Raw genomic sequence first — 25739 nt, forward strand, 5'->3', positions numbered from 1 at the left:
TTAGTTTGTACATCCCAGCTTTGGTGGTTTGAATGTCATATAGTAGGTTTTGACTAACCTAACATTTGGATATTACATCACGCCAACTACTATTTTTATTCCAAGACTATTTAGTCGCTGGTAAATGGGAGGAAATAAAAAGTTAGGTAATTATTATTATAAATTACCTGCTTATTAACATACGTTTCACTTAAATAACGACCGACAAAATGATCTTGACAGGTAACTTACAGTTTGTAGACGACACTTCACGTTGCACTGGATGAGAAAAAATAGTGTCTAAATGATGCTTTTCCCCTAGATTCTCCGAATGAACCTGTGTGGCTCAAATTTGTTGCAACTCTATTGAACACCGATTTTGGTGTACATTGGAGGATCGGCGATTTTCTGTGAATATTGGAGAATTATCCCCATTTAAAGTTCGGGGAAATTCCTGACAGTTTAGATATTATTGCACAATATTATAAGGAATTTTACCCATCGAATCCACATGGATGTTTGGGAAATTTTCCCTACTAAACTTTGGGAAAAATTCCCCAATATTTGTGGAAATAAACGTTGACACAATTTTGGGGAAAATTCCACAGGAGATTTTTTACAGTGTAGGTTAGAGAAATTCTAATACACTGTAGACAAATTCTTATGTCAGATATAAATTCAGCAAATCAAAATAGGAAAGATATCAACTTTTTTGAGCAAAAATAAAATATCCGTGAAACCTCAAGTTTTGCTGAGTTTTACACATTTTACCCTAGGCTAGCGGAATTCTGAGATCTTTAACGGAGTCTGAAAGTTCCAAGATTTTACACTTTTTCCCTAGACCATTGGAAAATTGTGGAGTCAAGGAGAAATTTTGAGGCTGGATTCGGATTCAGCAGCTCAAAATCCATAAGATTAATCTAGCCATAAGTAAAGTTCTAAGCATTCTTTTTGGGTCTGTTTTATATTTCCAGATCTAATCTTTTAACATTTACAGACTTCTTAGCTCAAAACGCTCGTAAAGCAGAAGAAAGAGAATGATTCGCAGGATGATCGCAGAAAGAAAAAAATTTATATTTTATACCTCATGTCTTTAAAATAAGATTTAGGAGCTTGTAATTTTGCATTGACTGATTTTTGTTCACAGCTACCATCTGGCACACATAAAGCTGAATTAAAGTTAGGGGAAGTTTTCATATACTTATTCGGCTATACCCTTTCTGTCAAAGTAAAGCAATTTATCACCATGATTCTACAATTTTTTTCTTGCATGAAGCAAAAGGTTAAAGTTAAAGCTTTAGTTAAATTGCCCTACTACCAATAATTAATTATTAATTGACCGAAAATTACGCTGTAAGGGATTTATTTTAATGTTGTAATAATAATAATAATAATAAATATATTTACGTCAAAAAATTTTGCATTTGTACTATTTTTTAAAGGATGCGTTTCGACGATCTTTTATACTCTTCCGAAGAACACCGTACCTCAGCTCCTTCTTGGGTTCCGTGCAATAATCGTTTGCATTATCTATATATTAAAAAAAAATAATTTTAAAACGTAAAAAAATTATTCTACCTCAATATGTGCGTTGACTGAAGGTTAACGGTAAGTATAGGTTGTTATTGAGCGTATAAATAATTTGTGATAATTTTTTTATAACTACTGAGACAGAGTTTGAAAGAAACTGAATACTCGGATTTAACAAGCGGATTTTGTTTTAAACACATTTTTGCGAGTCCTTATGTTTTCAGTTATTCTACATATTTTCGTTAATATGCATTTGATAAAAATTGGATTGCATTCCCAAAATTTTATATATCAAACGCAGGATGTGTGGATATCCTTTGGGCACATTTTTCAGGATATTCTATGTCCTACTGAGATCTATCCTATGGGATATGCCAAATATATGAATTGATTAAATGATTATTTTAGATTATTAAAGAAAAGCTCGTATTTTTCATACGTAATTTAAAAATTTTAATCAATCCACAATAGATATTTAAAGCAGTTGTATATGACTAAAGAAATTGAATTTTTATTGAAAAATATCACAATGTTCGAAAGCTTTCAATTTTTCAAGTGTTACCCATATGGACTAGTTTAAAGAAAGTTCGTCTATTTTTATAAAAAGTAATGAATAATTAAATAGTATAATTTTTTTTGCATAAAAGTCTAATATATAGATTTTGCAAATAATAAAAAATACAAAAAAGTTCGTATACATAAAAGCATGAAACAATAAGTTTCCGCAAATTTTATGTATATGCCAGGTGTGTCGCACTTGTGATGTGTAACTTCATAATAATATACTATAACTTTGTCTCGTCGCCTTATCACACTCAGCCATCTAAAAGTTAAAAAAATTTAATTTTTGTAGGATATGAATTTCAATTCATTACATCGTTATATTTATTTCAATAAAACATTAATCATTTTTATACATTTTAAAGTGCTTGATGCGTGAATAAATTATTGATAAATTATGTCATTGTGCATGGTTATATGTACTTGCAATTAGGCGTCGAAATAATTATTGTTTATCATTCTAAATAATTAATGCTTTAGGTTTAATTATCATTTACGCAACCAAAAATAATTACAGTAAATTAAATAAATAATTATGTTAAAATTTGATTTTCTGGACTATTATGTCAATCATTATGTATTCAGGAATTCTATACATTTTAATTAATATGCATTCCAGACATATTGGATTCCATTTCTAAAATTTTATACATCCCGCACATGATGTTTTATTATTATTATTATTATCATCTTTCTATGGGTCTATGTAAATCCCAAAAATTAATTGACGCCTCCGGAATCTGACAATCTCGGAATTCGGATAGAAGATGAAATCCTAATTTAGCCTGATTTATTAATATAATTCAAAGAAAGTTTTGAAAGTTTCACCCTTGCCCCATTTTTTCAGGTAATCGATAATGATGATAATTGACGATTCCTTGAGAAAATATAGGCTATTTTCCTTGGATTTCCCGTTTCCTAACATTTTCCAATTTTTCAGCAAAAAAATGTTATTATTGACATAATATTTACAACGAAATAAAGAAGATTTTTAGATAAACTTAGTCTTCTTTTTAAATATGATATTCAATATATTTCATCAAACCTTTTAGAATAGACGGTCTAGTTAAAGTCAGACCTGGGCACGAGACTATCGCCAGACTTGGGCCAGATCTATAAACAACCGACTGACATGACATTTTTCCACACGGGCACTTTTTCAAGAAAATTCTCTTTTCTTCAGGGCCACAATATGCTTAATTTATTTTCGAAATTTACGATTTAAGACCAATAAGGGTTCTTCTTCGTTTTGTCCGAGCACGTCCTCTTCTATTTAATTTATAAAACTTTGCAATTCCGAAGTCGTCAGTTGATTCTTGGGTCCTAAATGGCACTTTGAACCATAATACTTTTTTATTTTCCAAAATTCAAAACCTCTTATATGATTTATGTACCATTAAATTATTTAAAAACGTTTAAGATTAAATATTTTCAGTTATAAAGGAACCCGCAATCTTTAAATTTCAAAGCAGACGAATAATTTATGCTTTATATTAAAACTTGAAAAATTGAAGGCTTTCGAATTTTGAGATGTTTATATTGAAAAATTCAAATTTGGTGGTCAGGTACAACTGTTTGAAGATTATTTTGGAAAGATTAAAATTTCGAAGGTAAATATGAAAAATATGAACTTATTTTTAATAATTTAAAATAATTATTTGTTATGTACTCTTATTATAAGCAATATAATAATAATACTCTCTATATAATACTTGTAGCCCATGTCAAGAATAATCAATAAAATGTACACCTGCCTTTAGCACGCATCTGCGCATTAGTTTCTCGTAGCTTGTATGACTAGTAGAAGGTTCTGGAAGCGCTAATCGATACCAACCTATAAAAGCCGCTCCTTCAGGTCGGCTGCGGAGTTCTCCTCACCCGCTTGTACAAGACACACTGTAACCTGTTATTCTTAAATATACTTATATTATATCTATTTGAAGTGGATAATACTTCTGGCGATCCTGACCTATTTGACGCATAACATTTTTTGGCGATCCTGCCAGGATAGTTTTTCAACGAGTCAATTTCTACGGAATATCAAGATCTCAAAAGAAAACTATCTTCGAGGCGAACTTGGAGAAAGGAAGAAAATATTTCTACAGAAATCCTAGAAGGAAAAAAAGGAACTTCGGAATTTGATGGAATTCATAAAAGACAGCGAAGAGAGTTCCACGGAACTCATGACGAACGGAGGCCCGTTGGCCAGAAAAGTACTGTTCATTGTTATAACTAATGCCTGAACTAAGTAGGGTACTATACTACGTAAAACAATTGAATGCGAAATTCTAAAAGGAATCAACTGAAAAGGTACGCAATAAACAGCGGTAAAAACCCTACGAGGCCCGCGATCAGGCGGAAGAGAAAAGTCTAGCTACGCAGCAGCGTAACGCAAAAGCAACGACAGAAAGCAGCGATAAGCGCAGTACCACAACGCGGCAGCTAATTCCCAGGAAATATCGTTCCGCGCCAGGCAACAGGTATATGACGGAAAGACGTAACAACGAGGATTCTACGGTTTCCTAAGAAAATACACAGTGAGTAAAGAAAATTAGTCTTCAAAAGTGTTAAACAATTTTGTAAGGGTTAATTGTTTTGAGAAGCAAATTTCTAACATTTTGATGCTATAAATTCGTCGTCAAACTATTGTAACCCATTAAGCTTGCGAAGGTACACACGCTCATGGTGCTCCCTGGCCTCTGTGTTCCGAAAAAAACCAAAAACTTACTTTGAGTTTGTTTGTACGTGGGATATAGCCCTGTGAGACCATCTCATTGTTTAAACGGAAAAAACTGTTACAAAAAATTTAATTGGAAAACGGATTGTTAGAAAAAAGAAAAGCAGGAAAATTGAAATTAGGCAAAAGATAAGTTAAGAGATTAGACAAGAAAGTGGGTAAACTGGAATTTAAATATTACTAGCAGTCTTGAGCGCGCCACGGGGCGCGCCGATTTATCTTTTTATGAAACAGAATAAATCAAAAGCCTATCTTTTCTATGTTACACATATTTAATGAATGTTACAAAATATTAGTATAAAATAAAAGAAGACACCAAGGGATGAGTTCCGTATCTGAAACTGTAATTAATCTTTTATGATAGGATTTCAACAGATTTAATATTTTTTGGTAGAAAATGAAATTGATCTATTTTATTCCAAATGAGTTTTTTTTTATTAAAAATTAATTTACACCTAATGTATTGATGTATAGCGTTTATTACAATTTTGTAACTCACATTGATGATAATCATATTCTTTAAATATACTTCGCAAACTCCTCCCTGCAAATCCTGGTCAAGTCTCCCCACTATTAGTTCACGAGTTCAATGTCATTGAAATTTTAGTAATAACTGTTTCATTATTCCGATTTATAAAAAAATTATTACACTACTTTGTAAGAAATAACGCGATATATGATTACTGTACGAATTTTGATTACAAGTGTAGATAAATCCTTATAAAGTTGGTAAAAAATTACATTAATGAACGCAAATTTCTGCCAATTTTCGAATCTCGGGCTTAGTTAAGTCTCCCACTGTCCCTTGGACTTTTCACATTAAAGTTTATGAAAAACATAAATATTTTCTTTAAAATTAAACTTATAATTATTATATTTCAAATTACATTGAAATTAATGAAATTTTGTATTAAAAATAACACTTTCAACAAATAAATACTTGAAAACTCATCATGTGGGGTTAATGTGTTGTAAAAAATGGGGTTTGCGGTGGTAGATGGAGGGTTAAGGTGTTATAACTATTTTACAGAAAAATAATCTCCTGACTTAAAAATAGGGAAAATTTTTTTTATATCCTGACAATACTTTATTTGTTGAAAAGTCGTCTTTCTAGTTGAAAAATTCATAATTAAGGTAAAAAATTCATCTTTTTGCTTAAAAGATTTACTATTTTTTTGAAAATTCTTTTTTTTCTGAAATAAATAAATTTTTTCTTTGAAAAAGTCACTTTTCTACTTTTGATTTGAATTCAAATCACTTATATAAAATTAATCTCTATGATTGAAAAATCGTTTCCTTATTTTTACAATGCATCTCTTGGCAGCATCTGCATTCGCTGAAATATCAAATATTACATTTTCTATCGAAAACCCATATTTGCATGTTAAAAATTCAACTGCTTCGTTGAAATTTTACATACTGGTTCGAAAATTCAACTCTGGTTAAAAATTTAAATATTTTGTTGAAAATGATTTTTTGTTTTAAGATGTCCACCACTACGTTTTCATTAAGAACCCTTTTTTACAACTCTTTTTGGTTATACATTAATCTTTTTTGTTTGAAAATTTGGCCATTCAGTTTAAAATTTATGTTTGTAGGTTGAAAATTTAACTATTTGGTTAAAAGTTAAACTATTCGGTTGTAAATGCAAATCTTTCATTAAAAGTTAAATTTTTAACAAAACCGTTTACACTGAAAATGAAAAAGTTTAATTTTCAGTTAAAAAAAATTAACAAATTTGCAACCAAATAGTTACTTTTTCATCCAAAAACATAACATTTTAACAAAATAGTTAAAATTTTAAATAAGTACATAAATTTTCAACCAAAAACTAAAAAAGATGATTATTTTTAAATAACAACAGCTGAATTGAAACAAAAAATACATTTCAAGACAATTTTTAAAGTTTTAACCAGAGATGAGTTTTTAACTAAAATAATGAATCTTCAACTAAAAAAATTAATTTATAAAAGGTCATCCCACCTTAAGACAATTAGAGAAATGTGCAACAAAAAGATTAATTTTCAAACAAAGAAAGAAAAAATTTTCAACAAAAGAATTAAATTTTCAACTGAAATTATGAATCTTCAACCCAAAAAAGATCCATTTTTACTCAATTAGTTTAACATTTAACCAAGTAGTCGAATGTAAATAAAAAAGACAAATTTTAAAACAATTGTTTAGTTTTCGACCCAAAATGGTAAAACATTAATCTTATTGGTTAAAAATTAATCTTTTGAACATAGAATTTTTTTTATAACGAAAAAATATTTTTCTTAAAATTTAATCTAAAAACAACATAATTCCCTTCTTGATCGATTAAGCGACTTAAAGTGCAGAACCTGCCTAATGTTAAATGGATTCGATCTCCTTTGAAATAATTTTTATAACACTGTTTTTTTTTCAGAATTAATTTTTTTAGTGAAAAATTCAGCAATGACATTTTTGGTAGAAAATTAATTTTTTTAATTAAATTGTGATTCTTTGACTTTAAAGTCTAACTAATTGTCTCAAAAATTATGGATTTTTAAAAAAATTCATCTCTTTTAGTAGAAAATTAATCTCATTGTTTGAACATTCATTTTCCTGATTTAGGATTCAACCATTTTTCTGACAATTCTTTTTTTTCAAAATTAATTTATTGAAGTGAAAATTTAACTTACCATTTTTTGTTAAAAATTTATTTGTATTTTTAATTACAATATGTTTTGGTAGAGAACTCAGCTATTTTTTTTTAATTGCACTTCTTTAAGCTGAAAATTATTTTTTAACCAAAAACTTAACTATCCCATTTTTCGTTGAATATTAAGTTCATAAATAAAACTTCATCTGTTACGGTTTAAAACGAACGTTTTTAATTGAAAATTCAACTATTTTCTTCCAATTTCTATTCTTATAAATTAATTTCTATAATGGTAAAATCTACTTATATTACTTTTGGTAAAAAAATAATATTTTTTGGGTAAAAGTCATATATTTGTTTGAAACTTTCTAGATTTTGTAGAAAATCCGTAATTTTTTGTAGAAAAATAATATTCTTGGTTGAAAATTAATATTTTTCATTCAGGATTCAGTTATTTAAAAAAAAATCCTTTTCGGTTTGTCAAAAACCAATTTCTTTAAAGGAAATTTTGATTGTATTATTTTTTGTAGAAAATTGATATTTTCAATTGAAAATGGACCTTTTTTACTCAAAGATTCCATTTTTTTAATTTTTCTGTTTTGGTAGAAAATTTATCCTTTTGGTTCAAAATCGATCTTTTTTCGTTAATGATTGAACTATTTGGAAACAAATTTATCTGTTTTGATACAGTATTTAGAAATTCAGAATTTTGTTGAAAATTCGTCATTTTTGGTAGAAAAATAAACTTTTTAATTGAAATTTCATCATTTTTTCTAGGATTCTATTATTTTGTTAAAAATTCCTTTTTTGGTGAAAAATTAATTTATTTAAGAGAAACGTCGATTATGCCATTTTTGATATAAAAATTACATTTTGAAAAAAACGGATTTTTTTTTAATTAAATTTTTGTAAACCGTCTTTTTAAGGTAGGAAATTAATATTAGCGGTTCAAAATTCATCTTCTGCGTTGAGGGTTCAATTATTTTTTGGAAAATTCCTTCATAGTTAGTGAAAAACTAATTTTTGTAAAATACAATTGGATTATATAATTTTTGGTAGAGAATTGATATTTGAAATTAAAAATTGATGTTTTTAGTTGAAAATTCAACCATCAAATTCATCTATTTTAATAAATTTCAACTAATTTGTTCAAAATTTAATTTTTTGTTGTTAAGTATTAATTCTTTTGACTAAAAAGGAATATTCCTATTTCTGGTTCTATATATTTATATTTTAAATTAAAAATTAATCTTTTTTAGTTGAAAACTCCAATATTTGTTTGAAAATTTATCTTTTTGATCAAGGATTCAACTATTTTCTCAAAAATTTAACTGCACAATTTTAGGATGAAAAAGTATATTTATAATTGAAAATTAATTGTTTTAGTTAAAAGTTCGTCTTTTTGGTAGAAAATTAATTTTTTTTATTAAAATCTTATCTTGTTTATTAAGGATTTAAATATTTTCTTCATTTTTTTTGTTTATTAAAAATCAAGGTCTTTGAGGAATATTGCCATTCTATCATTGTTGGTTGAGAACTAATCGTTTTTTGTAGAGAATTAATTTTATGAGTAAAAATTAATCTGTTTTTTATTATTCTTAACATAGATGTCCAAATTCGATTTTTTTGTCTTAGATCAGAAAAAAACGTCTTGCATAATTTACTATAAAACAATTTTAATCGCTGAAAGATTCTGCTAAATAAGGTGTAGAACTTGTCTGATTTTAAGTGAATTCTATTTTATTTTAAATACTCTTTAGAATATTGTTCTTGCATTGAAAATTAATTTGCTTGAAAATTCTATTATTCGTTTAAAAACAAATTTTTAATGGAGAATTAATCTTTGTGATTCAGAATTCATCTTTTTTTGTTAAAACTTTTACTATTCGGTTTCAAGTTTATCTGTTTTAATTAAAATTTGAAATAATCTGTAGAAAATTTCATTTTTTTGATTGAATATTAACTTTTATAAACTAAAAACTGAATTATTTTATTTTTGTATCAATTTTTTTTTTATTGAAACCTCATCTTTTTAGTTAAAAATTATTTTATGGGTGAAAAATTAATCTGTTTCTTATTATTCTTAACATAGATGTACAAATTAGATTTTTTTGTCTCATATCAGAAAAACGCCTTGCATAATTGACTATAAAACAATTTTTAACACTGAGAGATTCCGCTAAATAATGTGTAGAACCTGCTTGATTTAAAGTGAATTCTATCTTATATTAAATAATTTCTATATTATTGTTGTTGGATTGAAAATCAATTTAGTTGAAACTTCTATTATTTGTTAAAAAAGATTTTTTTAAATAGAAAATTAATCTTTGTTATTGAAAATTGATCTTTTTTGTTAAAACTTTCACTACTTGGTGTCAAATTCATCTTTTTAAATTAAAATTTGAAATAATCTGTAGAAAATTTAATTTTTTTTCTTGAATATGAATTTTTATAAACTAAAAACTAAATTATTCTGTTTTTGTTAAAAATTTGATATTTTTTATTAAAACCTCATCTTTTTAGTTAAAAATTATTTTATGGGTGAAATATTAATCTGTTTTTTATTATTCTTAACATAGATGTCCTAATTCGATTTTTTTTGTCTTAGATCGGAAAAAACGTCTTGCTTAATTTACTATAAAAAAATTGCAATCGCTGAGAAATTCTGCTAAATAATGTGTAAGAAGCTGTCTGATTTTAAGTGAATTCTATTTTATTTTAAATACTTTTTATAATATTGTTCTTGCATTGAAAATTAATTTCGTTGAAAATTCTATTATTTGTTAAAAAAAATTGTTTTAAAACCTGTTTTAATTAAAATTTGAAATAATCTGTTAAACATTAAAAAAATGGTTATGATTGCTGCAAATTTAAATAATTCAAAAGCATTCCAGATTGAGTTTTATAATTTAAAATAATAATTGTTAAATGAATTCGTTTGAAATGAAAAGCACCAACTTTGTTATCATTGTCGATATTTTTCTATCATTAGTGAACCTAAGCGCAGTAAAAAAACGGATCAATTTTTGTTGCAGATAATTTTGTTCCAACGATTATTTGGCACTCGAGATCATAATGGTCTGTCCATTTGAATCAATTTGATCTTATTTTTTGGTTCATTTCTCAGACTAAACAAAATGGCCGCAAATTCTTGGCGCCTGTGTCATAATGACCTAACCTAAAAATTGTATCTAACCGCATGCAAGTGATAACTATATTTAACAGGTGATATGTTCTAATGTCAGATTTTGTTACTTTTTCAACTTTTCAAGTACACTGCACAATCAGTAACCATAAAAAGCTTGAACATGAGCTAAAGTACTCTAAGGACGTCAGCCATCTTGGTTTGACTTCATACATGATTCCGAATCAGATCATTATGAACTCAAAATTCGATCATTCATTCCAGCTGATCAAAATGCTCCTGTTTTCGGTATTATTTTTGTTGCATATCAAAATGATATTAATTTCGGTATCACTTTGAACACTTTTTTTACTGTGAACAGTTCAAAATTGTTATTGTTACAGTGAGAAAACTATATCGCACAAATTACAATATATATCGTAATTCTTGCGCTATAAATCGTAATTATCGCATTATAATAGCGCAAAATCGTGATATCGTACATTGCAAGTTTTTACATTATATACCACATAATTGTGCAATCAATAACGTAAGAAATGGGGATTCTCATCCGTCAGTTACATTTTGCGCTTTTGCTAAATTGTATTAAGTAACTTTTAATTCGATTTATAGCTCGAACTGACTCAAACTCTGCCTTTTCCCGATTGCTGCTAAGGACGCCGTAGCAGACGATAGCAACAAAATTTAACTTCATTTTTGTCTGTGATATTAGTGCATTATAATATCGTACAAAGCTCCGGGACCTAATTGTACGTTATCATATTGCGTTTTCTTGCAATATTGAGGTTTTGCGATATCATTGTGCGATATCTCTTTCTCCGTGTATCATTTACCTTCAGCTGTCAATGTTCAAGTTTTCCATGCTTAAAAAGCAAAATAAGTATTTTATATTTAAAAAATATTTGCATTATGTAAATAAATAGTTGATACAAACAAATTCTCATATTTATTTATAATTGTAAGGCAAATTTTGAATTCAGGAAGAAACAAAGAAAGGATCAATGAAAATATCGAAAAGCAGCCAAAAAAAGTATAGACATCTTAAAACCAAACAAGAAATGAAATGTGCATAAAACAGATATAGGTTATTGCAGGAATCTAAAAAAATTAGAATAATCATATACAGATTAATTTTAATTTAATATATGCATTAATATACTGTGGACATTTTTAATAAGATAATTTTCCTTGCATGTAATTTCGTATAAGTTTTAAAATAATTTTGCAGCTTTCTCGACCTACTAGACGTCTTCTAAAGGACCTTTTGCAAAAACTATAGAAAGTTGTTGATTAGCGTCATCGGTAAATATAATATAAGTAAATTTTTCAAAGTCTTATCCTCTTTCCATTTTTTAATGCACACATTTACAAGATTTGAGCCCTCTCTTTTAGTTTCGTGTGGTCCCAAACGTGAGCAAAGCTAATCTCTTTTTAAACATCGCAAATAATTAATAATTATTTAGATGCATTATTGCATATGTGTATAGAGATTAGATTTTTTTCTTTATGTTTCTGTGAGTCACTATATGTGCTAAATTGTCTGATGTGCCAAATTATACCACTTTGTCTCGTTGTATGGTTACAACTTTACTTCTACTAGGCAGTCTGATAAGTACCTGAAAATTCTAAGAGATGGCATTAGTATTCACTAATGTCAACCATTTTCGTCGAGATTGATCCTTCAAATGACGCCTGTCAAAACTTCAGCCATTTATGTTTACGCATTTACAAGTTACAGCCTTGAGAAGCGACTAACCTCCGAGTTTTTTTATATGGAAAAATCTGAGTTTCGAGTTTTTATCAAACACTACTATCTTCGCAAGAAAACGATATCCAAGACCAAGGCCAAGCTGGATAAGTATTTCCCGGCCTCCGCACCGTCGATTGGAACGATTCATAAGTGGTTTACCGAGTTTCGTTGTGGCCGTACGAGCACAGTTGATGCTGAACGATCTGGGCGCCCAAAAGAGGTCACTACACCAGAAAATGTCGAAAAAATCCATGATATGATGTTAAATGATCCCAAAGTGAAATTGAGAGAGGTAGCTAATGCTGTAGGCATATCATTGGAACGTGTGGGCAATAACGTGCATTTAGTTTTGGGCATGAAGAAGCTCTGCGGCAAAACAGTGGGTTCCACCGGGCTAAAGTGCTACGAAGCGTCCAAAAATGCAACAATGGGTCGGAAAGGTTATGGCCTCCGTATTTTGGGATGCACATGGCATAATATTCGTGGACTATCTGGAAAAAGGTAAAACCATAACTGGAGCATACTATTCATCATTATTGGACCGATTGAAAATCGAAATCGCCGAAAAACGACCGCATTTGAAGAAGAAAAAACCGCTTTATCATCACGAAAATGCGCCTGTTCATTCAGGAATTGGTTCCTCAGCCACAGTATTCACCAGACCTAGCCCCAGAGACTATTACTTGTTCCCTAACCTGAAGAGATGGCTCACCGGTAAGCGCTTTTACTCAAATGAGGAGCTCATAGCTGAAACTGAGGCGTATTTTGGAGACCTTCCGATCGAGTACATTTCGGACGGTATCAAAAAGTTAGAAAATCGTTGGACTCGCTGTATCGACCTAAAAGGAGAGTATGTTGAAAAATAAAACCGACTTTGGCCAAAAAGACGTCTCCGTGTTTCATTTTTCAGGGACTTATCAGACTGCCTAGTATCTGACACTGTATAGTGTATACCCAGTTTCAAACATTTTTTCTTTATCATAGAGGAAGCTTTGTAATGGTGAAATTTGCTAAAATTGCGTGTGTGTATGGATGTAGGATGTCACACTTTTTTGCGAACATGATAACCTGAAAACGGTTACAGATAAATTGATGAAATTGGGAGAGCTTAATCTCAATACTGATATGTTTAAACTGACAGAAGGATTTCTCCGAATATTTATTAAATTTTGTTTAGCACTTAATAATATTTTAAAAATCGGTTTTTCATAGTAAAAATCTTTTCTTAACCGTAATTCGAAGTTGATGCAAGAATAAAAAAGATTCTTTCATTCCATGCTAATCGATCGACCTATAATATGGATACGATTAATTGAAGAATAAGGAAATTGTGTTCACTCGTAATATTTGAAACATCGGTTTTAAACAGAAACTATTTCTTGTCAATTTGCAAATCAATATAAAAAATATTCATCGGATACATTCTTAGTTGACTCCGTACCTAATTTACTTGTAGAAAAAGTGTAAACTCTTAATTATTTAATTAAAATTGTTTAAATAATCCTCAGTTCTTGTAAATTTACAAAGAAACATAGAAAAGAGTCATCGGATAAACATTCTTAGTTGAGTTCGCAAACAAATTTACTTATAGAAAAAAGGCCAAAGCTTTAAATTTTTAAATTAAAATTGTTTAAATAACTAATACTTCTGGGAAATTTGCAAAGCAATATAGAAAAGAGTCATCGGATAGAAATTCTTAGTTGACTCCGTAAATAAACTGATTCGTATGACAAGGGCAAAACTCTTAATTTTTTAATAAAAATTGTTTAAATAATTAATAGTTCTTATAAATTTACAAAATAACATAGAAAAGAGGCATCGGATAAACATTCTTAGTTGACTTCGAAAAAAAATTGATTGGCAGGATAAAGGCTAAATAAAGATAATTAAAATTGTTTAAGCAATTAATAGTTCTTGTAAATTTGAAAAGCAACATAGAAAGGAGTCATAAGATAGACATTTTCAGTTGACTTCGAAAACAAATTAATTCGTAGGATAAAGGCCAAACTTTAAATTTTGTAATTAAAATTGTTTGAATAATTATTAGTTCTTGTAAATTTGAAAAGCAACATAGAAAAGAGTCATCGGATAGACATTGTTATTTGATTCCGTAAACAAATTTACTTTTAGAAAAAAGAGCTCACTCTTAATTTTTCAATTCAAATTGTTTAAATAATTAATAGTTCTTGTAAATTTCCAACGCAGCATAATAAATTAAAAGTATTCTTTAAAGAAGAGCCATTTATAAAATTTTTTAAAGTAATTACAATGTTTGAAGATTAAATAAATGCTAAAAGCCATAAACGAGCTCCACTCGAATTCGGCACGATCGCTGTAACTTTATCGCTAGGAATGTTTACATCCTATAATGTGAACAGATCTCTCGAACGTGCCTGTTTCACTTTTCTATCACACTATGGGAAGCAGCAATCTGCTTTTAACTATAGGAAACTTGTTTCAACGATATAAATCGTGAATAGAAAGGACGTTTTGACTATGAATTTTTAAATAAAGTAATTCTCACAAAGACTGATAGGGATTGTAATAGTATTAATTTTTTAAAGATTTAGTATGGATTTTTTAATTCGAAAACTTAATCTTAATTTAAATGAAATTAGCATAAAGCTGGGAAAGGAAGAGGGTGCGAGAGAATTTTCCTCTTCCCTTTTCCAGCTCGAAAATTATCATTTCAAATACAAAATTTGATTTTCCTGATTTGTCATTGTATTTAAAAAAATGTGTATTATTTTGTAATTTTTTATTTTTATTGTAACTTTCTTTTCTTAAATCAATCAACATGAAAACTGCAATTTGTCTATTATATAAAAAAATCTCAAATGCTTTCTCTATAAGGGAGCAAATACATTTGCTAAAGGAAAAAAAAGTGCTCGTGAAATGAGCACCATATAAATATAAATACAAATAAAGTGCAAACATTCAAAATTGAATTCACAGCCAGTTTTTAATTTAAGTGAACTAAATAATATATATATTTTTTAAAATGTTATTTGACTTACTTTATAAGTGAACCTAGTATCATATCTGATTTTCTGTAAAATCCACAACAAAATATTTGAAAATGAATAAAGTTTCTTTCTAAAGAACTATGCCATAGAATTATAAATTTTTTTTTCGCTTATCATTAATGAACGTGAATTTTGTTTCAGGTCTGGGCCAATAAAAATACGATGGAGATGGTTTGAGGATTTGAAAATATCTTTTTAGGAAAGATGTTTGAGTAGATATTAAAAATTGAAAAAATAAACTCCCATATATGTGTTAAAAATATTATATGCATTTACCATAGGGTTTTTGCGGATGAAACATGTAAAAAGAAGATTAATTTATCGTGTAATTTAAAAAAAATGTCACAACTTACTGGAGATATTGAAAGTATACTATAATTTTTTGATAAAAAATATAAAAAGTTGCAGTGGAGGGTTGTAATTTTACAGTTTTTATAGAACAACAGAAAGGACGAAAATAAAGAAAGTTATTAAAATAATTTAAAACTTGTTATTCCGCCTTCCTAAACTCTGAAACAAAAGATATAGATACGAGTAACCTACTATAAAAATAACAGCGCATCACAATTCCAAAACAAAAATGACGAATATCATACGATTCAAATTTGTTCATAAGTATACAGTAAAAAAAACTTTTCTTAGGAAACAATTTTCATTACGTTTAATTTTCTATATTACTTGGTTGCAGTTTGTACCTAAATGTATATACATATACTTTTTTGCAAGAAGATATAATTTCAAAAGATTCCGTAACCAATTACTTTGTTGTCTTGGAATTTCGAAGCAGTCGAATAATTCGATGCTTTAAATTAAAACTTGATAAATTGAAGGCTAGTTTCGAATGCTCAGATATTAAAAAAAACGGATTTTTTTTAGCTTAATATAACTCTTTTATATGTCTATTTTTAATAAAGTAAAAGTTTAAATTTTAATATGTAACGATCAAATAATATGTTTAGGATACATTTTTTTAAATAAATGGATAGATGGAACTAGTTTAAGGTCTTCTAAATCTACTTTCTGATCAAAATTTATAATCATCGAAAAAGATTATTATTCCGGATTTTTGTGCAGTTTCTCAATTTTCTCAAGTTACATCGAACCGTAGAAGGGGATATGCTATGGGGCTGTTTCAAATAGTATAAAAGAGGCATCGAAACGCATATTTTCCAAAATACTACAAACGCGAAAAGTCTTTACAACTTTCAACATATTCTATACTACAAGTCTAAAGAAACGTCATGAAGACCTTCTATTACGTGCATCATGGCTGCTGCAGTAGTTTGGTTTGCAGTGGGAGCAAACGCTTATCGTAAGGATTATAATTCTCAAATTTTAATCTTAGTTGATACAAGGACCCTTGGTTTATCGGTTGATTAAAAAATGTTTCTGTTATAATTTGAACAGTTTGTCAAGTTGAACTCAATAAATAATTAATTATTGAAAGTAGAGCACATTCAAATGAAAGTCAATTTCAATAAAAAAATGTATGAGATACTTTTTCCGCTTGAGTAGTACACGTGCAGAAATTTCCCTATCTTTCCCTATTTGAAGTTGTGTTCTGATGGGGTCCTTATCAGAAAATGTAGTTTAGAAAAAACTGATCCTGACCTTGTCAGGTTCTAGTGAAGAATTTTATCCTTCGTATAGATATGGCAAATCTATCTGTATCCAATAGGACCAAAAAAGGGGAGCTCCTAAAATTTTATATTGCCCCAAATATAATTTTGTGGTTTTTGAAGGTTTCAGTATGCAGAAATGTTTTTATGAGTATTTAAACTCGTTATTCTCGAAAACTTGATCTAGCGCAGTAATAAATATTTTCTTCGGAGCCGGGTAGATATGTTTCATTTAAAGTTAAAGAGGTTATGTCAAGTACTACTGGCCAGAGCTTTACCAGAGCAGTATTGGCATAGTACTGGTCACCGCAGTAGAAATCATCGTCAGTTGCAAGTTCTGTCGTTAAAAATGGTAAATGTTTGGGGTTTTAACTTTTCTAAGCTGCACGTTTTGAGGAGGGCTTTTCCATAGAGTTTCAACTTGTCGGTTCACCCTGGCGGACCGAAGGAACCGAATGGAGCCTCTACAATAAGTACCCGTAAAGACCCCTTTGGGTTCCCATTCGGTTCCTTTTTAAAAAACTCGAAAAAGCAGCGAAATCAACTTTTAAATGGTTGAAATTCGGATTCTACGTTAAAATTTCCAATAGAAGGTCGCAGAATGATCGCAAGAGTTTTTTTTGCAACGGTAAAAAGTTAAAAAAATATAAGACGTATAACGCCTGTTGACTGCTACACTTCAAACGCGTCGCCTGTAAGTAGCGGTCAATAGGCGTTATACGTCTTATATTTTTTTATAATTTTTACCGTTGCAAAATAAATGATTGCGATTGTTTCGTGACCTTCTATAGAGAATTTTTAAGTTTAATTATCATTTATGCAACCAATAAATAATTACAATAAATTAAATAAATAATTTATGTTGAAATTTGATTTTCGGGAATATTATAAATATAATACGTAGCATTATATGTGCATATTATAATTATTATAAATTTGATATAAACTTCTTATAGCATGACTGCGTGATTCAATTCAAAGAAAAGGTTCTTTAACATTCTTTAAAAATACCGTTGTTGAGAATACAGTTACTATATTAAGATTTCAGTGGCCTTCAATAATTATTTTTAATCACCTTAAATATGTAATAGTGTACATTGCCGTGCAGATATCTCGAGCTGGCCCCGATCGGGGCTAGACCAGTCTGGCTAGACCAGGCCAGATCGCGGATGAAACACACGTTTAGATCGGGGCCGGGTCGGGGCACACGATCGGTACACGATCAGCTTCATTACAATCCATTCGTGAATTTCACGAATGGTGATTTAATATAAGTAATCTCGAAACTATCGAATGGTCCTCTTCTTTCGAAGGCCACCGTAATATTTTGAATTTCCAATGAAGTTATTTTAAGTAAAAATTAAAGTACTACAGGCACGAAAAGAAGAGGTTTCAGACTGCAAAATTTGATTATACTTTTAAGAAACGTAAGATTATTGTAGATAGTATCAGTTTCGAGGAAAAGCTTTGTTTTTATGAAAAAAATGGATGATAACCAGAAATATTTTAAATAACAATTTTAATTTCTTGAAAAAAAATGCCTGTAAAGTTTCTTAACAAATTAGAAAATTTTTTTCGCAAAAAGATTCCCTGCAACTTGACATTTTCGAATGCTTCCAAAGAAAATCATCGGGAAATAAATTATGATTTACGATTTATTGACATTTTACTGTAAATAAATTCAATTTTCTGTCAATTGCATTACTTCTTGGAAAATTCGAGAAGGTGGTTCTAGATAATATTTTCGCCAAAAAATTGAGCTATCATTTATTAGATCGTTTTATTTTTCTAATTCGGTTAAGAAAAAATATAGACCAAACAACTTTTAAACAAAAATTAAAATTTTTGAATTAAATATTTCTGGTTGTTTTAAATATAATTTACAGAATATGCATTTAATTAATTTTTATTATTATTAATTAATTTCGACCTAATGGACGTTTGCATAAGTTGAAATGTCATTGTTTGTAACAAAAAGAAAGAAAACTTTGTTGAGCATTTTAAACTTCGCGCGAACCCAATTAGATGCCGAATGCGACGCATGCGCAGCTGAGTAACTAGCTCTTGTTGGAATCCCTATACAATTGGCATTTTGCATTTTGTTTGAACTACTTGATTCTGAAATTCATGTTATGAAAATTGGTCCCTAATTTATTTCTGTAATGAATTTATTATTAATACAGAATCAAAATTTGAATAGCATAATCGATTGTATCAAATATTTTATTCTCATAATCTAAAAACATTACAATTTTGTGCATACTGCAATTCATTTCTTGTCAATAGATTTGATAATTCTAACTCTACATTAAATTAAAAAGCCTTGCGTTCTTTAATAATAATTGAAAACAAAAGAACTTGATCACTTTCATCATATAATAATATTTGACTCATCTAATGGTAAATATACTAATTTTACCTACGACAATTTAATTAATTATTAATTTATTTGAGATTAGGTTTCAATGAGCCCGCAGAGTGTAATTACTTACTCTCATCTTCCTCGCACATGTCTCGAGGTCTACTGACTGGTGTTTGGTGCCTCCGAACACGTGGCTTACTCGCCTTATACATTTTTAATCATTCCCGGTCGGGCCCAGGTATGAGCCACAGAGTTTTACCGATCAGGGCCAGATCGGGAAAACCGATCGGGGCCAGATCGGTATTACGTTTGAAATCGGGCGATTTCTGCACGGGTTTAATTATTACTTGAGGATTTATCCAATCATGTATTGTAATTTTCTTAATCTTTTATTAAAAAAGTAGTATTTTCTGAATTCACTTCTGCCACGAATTTTTGACGCACGGGTAATACAAAGCATCAAATTATTCGACTGCTTTGAAATTTATTGAAGGCATAACGAGATTTTGTGCGGATTCTTTTATAATTCAGAATATTTAATTTTGAATTCTTTTAAATAATTTATTTTTACATAAATAATTACAACATTTTTAAATTTAATAACTAAAAAAGACGATTGTTTCAGGTGTTATGTGAGACTTAAGCCTTTGGAATTTTAGAATTTCCGAATTTATATAGAAGATTACGTTCTCATACAAGATGATGCATGACCCTCATTGATTTTAAATCCAAAGTATCAAAAAGAAATTGAGCATATTGAGGCCCTGAATAATGTTAATCTCCTTGAAAAGAGGATGTATATACATAATTATACATTATCCATATAATTATAAACTGGAATCCTGTTACATAGAAAACTTCATATAAATACATATAACACTTATTTCACATATTTCATATTTACTTCAATTTACTTATTTTCTTCCTATTATTTTCAGAAAGTTATAAAATTAGAACCCTAATCATCAAATTTATATATTTTTTATCAGAAAATCCTAGTAGATGTTTAATACCTAGTTACATAATTTTTAGAATTACATGCAATTTCATTAATCCTTTTATATGTTTCGTCCGAAAAAACCTTATGCACAAATCGATATAATGTTTTAACATATATGTGAATGCACAAATCGATATAATGTTTTAACATATATGTGAGTATTGTTTTCCAATTTTTTAAATATGCCCAAACAAGCATTTTCAAATAATATCATCTTGTAGCGTTTCTCTATATTTAATATGAATGTTATTTATCAAAATATGAACCATCTTTATTGTTTTTTTGTTGACACAGGTCTGAAATAAGAATAACCTTGATTGCTTTTGTAATTAAAATCACATTGTTATAATAGCTCTGCCTTCATATATAATACTATCGTTACGCCCCTATTTATTTTTCATGAAATGCAATATTTCATATTAATATACATAAAATAATATACAGTGAAACTCTTTAATAGCCCTCCCTTCTATAGCCCTTTCGAGAATCGACGCTGCGCCGCTAATCGGTGAGGTGATGCGCGGGGTGCGCGGGATCTGCGGTTGTCACTCAGGGGAGCACTGAGATGTGAAAAAACAAAAGCCGAACAGGCTGTAATGAGTTAGTTCCCACCCACCATCAGTCCCATAATCGGCCCTATAGAAGAGTTTCACTGTATTTGAAACAACATCAAATATTCACAAAGTAATAAGATATTTTTCTGAAACTTGCAGACATGATAGAAAACATAATATTGGAGGTAGATAGCTGATTGTTGTTTCACATAATTATTAAAAAGTTAATGAAAAATAATTTAAAAAATTCTATTTGTATCACATTGATTATACCAACTATTCTAAGGCAAGGATCAAAAGGGGAACAGGCATTTTTCTTCCCCCTTCCACCTCCAACTCATTGTGGAAATTAAATAAATGATGATTAGTTTTTAATAATTTAAAATTAAGAATATAAATAATTAATTCGATTCATTTCAATGAATTTTAATTTTAATTCTTCTTAATTAATCTTATGAAAAAGATTTACTGGAAATGCGAAAAAGAAATAAGTAATTTAAATAATTCAATTAAAAATAATATTTTTAATAACATAAAATTGGTATGAAACGTCTTCATGTATCAAAACTGATTAATAATATATTACCATGGTTTTTTTTATCCTGTGAAAATTTAATTCCCCACGTAAAGATTGTGTAATCCTACGAGTGATGTAAGATATTTGATTTTAAAACTGCTATATTCTATGAGCCAATATGGAGCCCTCCCCCCAATATGAGCTTCCGAAAGCCCTTTACTGGAATGAGGCGATAATGGCCTATAAAGTGAATGTTTTTTGATAATGATGATGCTCACAGACCGAAAAATCTTCTGTTTGTTTTTCTCCATCTGTCAAATTCATCGAAGGACGTAGCTCATATTTAAGCTTAGACTTTCTGGGTACTTAATCGTGCTTTGCTTCTTTCACTTCGCCATTTATGTTGAGGGGTGGGATTCTGATTGTTTTTTTCCATGATTTTAAATGTACGAACCCAGGAAACAAAAATCTTCTGAATTGCGTATCTGTCACTAGAATTCCAGATAGCCGACCATAGGTTAGAGTGTGTTTTGATTGAGAAATCAGCTTTTTTAATCGGCCACCTAATTTTTTTCTCTGGCACATACGGAAGCGATTATGAATCAGCATTACCTGATAGAGGAACAATATTTTCGATAGAAAATGATTAATTTACATAATAAAAATTTAATTTAAATAGTTCAAATTATTTACTAACAAATAGTTAAATGCACTGAGGCGCAATAAAAGAAAACTGCTAATTGTAATTTTTGTCGGAGAACTTAAAGTAACTTTTTGTTCATCAATAAAAGCATATCCTTTTTTCGTAAAGATCAAAAGCTAACCCTCAATTGTCACGCGGGGTCTATTGGACCCCATGCATTTTTTAATCCCGAATATTTTTAATATGCCTGCTTCATTTTTTGCATTTTTTTTCTCTATATTAACATCTGAATTTTTTGACATGAGCAATAGTATATTGTTCACAACTTTTTCAGGAACATCTGCAATAAGTTTCAGGTAAGATTATTCAAAACTCGAGAAATTATCCACAGTTTTCTACGCTGGGGTCCAAAGGACCCCGTGTGATAATTACCGATATTTGTTGGGCGTGTGACAATTAAGGGTTAATGATTTACAAGTTATATTACCGCCACTTTGTAAATTTCTGTAGAATTACAGCAATTTGCCAGCATAAAAATACAATTTTTTTTTGCATTGTGCGAAAAGTTAAAGTTGAAAAAAGAAAGTTGTTAAGATTCAAAAGTCCTCTAATTTGTAGGAAGTAAATATCAAGAATAAAATGAATGTACATTTCAAAGATTTTTTATAGATTCTTCCTGCTTATTATTTTCTCAAAAGAAAAAAAGTATTAAAATTTTTCCAAATTTACAATATCACATAGAAATTTTTTAATCAACAGGTTAATAAAGGGTCTTTGTATCACATACGATTGAAATTTTTGAAAACAGAAGATAAACTTTAGATGGATTTCCGATGAAAGATTCGCTGCGACAAAAATTAACTTTACAGGATAAACTTTAACCGAATATCGGTTAAGCTTTCTTTTGTTTTTTCTTGACAACACTTGTATTTTGACAATGTGAAGTTGTCTAAATAAAACTTTATCGCTTTCAAAAATGTCCTGTAACAAATTTTATCATTACTTTATTCTGTGTTAGAATTACCCGCAGAGCACTAGAGCTAATGGCATTTGCTCCCACTGCAGCCGAAATTACTGCAGCAGCCATGATGCACAGGACAGAAGTTAGATTCATGACGTTTCTTTCCACTTGTAGTATTGAATATGTTGAAAGTTGCAAAGACTCTTCGCGTTTGTCGTATTTTTGAAAATGTGCGTTGTAAAGCCTCTTTCATATTCTTTCTAAAAGCCTCATACGATAGCCCCCTCTTCGGTTCAGTGGAATTATCGTTCGCATTAGCTATCTGCTTTAAACAATACTAAAAGCTCTTACGCACGCGACCCACTGCTTTCATTGTAATTATTCTATTTGTAAATTAAGTTAAAAAAAATACCACGATAATCATTTTTACTTTAATAACTTCTATTTATACACGACTTCGCATGGGTACCATATACGACGAAAGACCGGGTTGTGTACTCGAATTTTGAAAACCCGACTAAACTCGGGAGGTGGTTTTCTGCAGTTTTCCTCTCATCGGACCAAACGTTTAGGCGGATGCGAGTACTTCGAGCAAACTCGTATGTAGCTGCATTGTAACTAAACCTTAGTATAAAAAAATGACCCTATACGTTAGAAAATAGCCAAATTCTAAACGTTTTATGAAACTTCTTTCAATAATTAATAATTAATAATTCTGGTAAATTTAATAAATAACCTAGAAAAGAGGCATCACAAAGACAATCTTAGTTAACTTCGTAAACAAATTTGGATTATACCCAACTCTCAATATGTTTATGAAAATTGTTTGAATGATTAATAATTATTATAAATTCACACTGAGAAAACTATATCGCATGAATTACAATAAATATCGTAACTTCTGCGCTATATATCGTAATTATCGCATTATAATAGTGCAAAATCGTGATACCGTACATTGCAAGTTTTAACATCATATACCGCATAATTGTGCAATCTATAACGTAAGAATTCAAGTTTATTACGCTATCACATTGTAATTCTACTTTTGTGATCTTGCGAGGGTTTACATCGATTCCAGGTGAAAAATTCAACGGAACAAAAATTAACCTTGCGAGATAAACTTCACATCAATCGAAGATAATTTCCGATTTGTAACCTTGCCTGGATAATCTTTCATCGTATAATCGCTCCATTTTTATTCGAGGTATAGTGACAATTACGACGCCAGCGCTATCCAGCGTTGTCTAACTCCATTAAATTTGAGAGAAAAGGGGATTCCCATCTGCCAGTTACATTTTGCGTTGACGAGTTCAGTCATTTTCCTAACCTCAGTTGCAGGTATTACCTGCAGCAATTTTTTACTTTTTTCTGTGATTGTTTTAAATATGGTGTCCCGATTTATAGCTCGAACTCACTCATACTGTGCCTTTTTCCCATTGCTGCTAAGGACGCCGTATAGCAGACGAGAGCAACAAAATTTAACTTCATTTTTTTCTGTCATATTAGTGTATTATAATATCGTACAAATCTCCAGGACCTGAATTTACGATATCAAATTGTGCATTCTTGCAATAAAGAGGTGTTGCGATATCATTGTGCGATATCTTTTTCTCCGTGTACAAAGTAACGTGGAAAAGGATCATCGAAAGACATTCTTAGTTCATTCCGTAAAGAAATTATGCCTCTTCCTTGAAAAATAGCCAAGCTATAAATATGTTGATAAATATTTTTTATATAATTAATAGTTGTCGATTTTCAAAGCAACAGAGAAAAAAATCATCGATAAGATATTTTTAGATAATTGTGGTGAAAAGTGAAGCCTACTCGTAGAAAGAAAAGAAAACTTAATTTTTCGATTGAAATTCTTTCAATAATTAATAGTTCTTGTTCATTTACAAAGCAACATAAAAAAGAGTCATCGGGTAGACATTCTTCGCTCGATTTCGAAAACAAATTAACTCGTAGGATAAACGTGAAACTTTTAATTTTTGAAATAAAATTATTTAAATAACTAATAGTTCTCGTAAATTTGCAAAGCAATATAGAAAACAGTCATTAGATAGACATTCTTAGTCGACTCCGTAAACAAACTGACTTGTAGAAAAAAGAACAAACTCTTAATTTTTTATTTAAAATTGTTTAAATAATGAATAGTTCTTGTGAATTTGAAAATCAATATAGAAAAGAGTCATCGGATAGACATTATTAGTTTAGTTCGAAAACAAATTGATTCGCAGGATAAAGGCCATACTCTAAATTTTTCAAGTACAATTGTTTAAGTAATTCATAGTGTTTGTAAATTTGCAAAGTAAAAACAAAAAAATAAAAAATAGAGATTTTTAGTTAACTCCGTAAACAAATTGACTTGTACAAAAAGGGAAAACTCTCAATTTTTAAATTTAAATTGTGTAAATAATTAATAGTTCTTGTGAATTTACAAAGCAATATAGAAAAAAGTCATCGGATAGACATTATTAGCTTAGTTCGAAAACAAATTGAGTCGTAGAATAAAGGCCAAACTTAAAATTTTTTTAGTAAAATTGTTTAAATAATTAATATTGTTTGTAAATTTGCAAAGCAAAAAAAAAGATTAAAAAAAGAAAAAGAATAAAAAAATAGACATTGTTAGTTAACTCCGTAAACAAATTGACTTCTAGAAAAAAGAGCAAACTCTTAATTTTTAAATTAAAATTGTGTAAATAATTAATAGTTCTTGTAAATTTACAAAG

Source organism: Belonocnema kinseyi, chromosome 9 (genome assembly GCF_010883055.1).
Source record: "Belonocnema kinseyi isolate 2016_QV_RU_SX_M_011 chromosome 9, B_treatae_v1, whole genome shotgun sequence".
Taxonomy (NCBI): Eukaryota; Metazoa; Arthropoda; class Insecta; order Hymenoptera; family Cynipidae; genus Belonocnema; species Belonocnema kinseyi.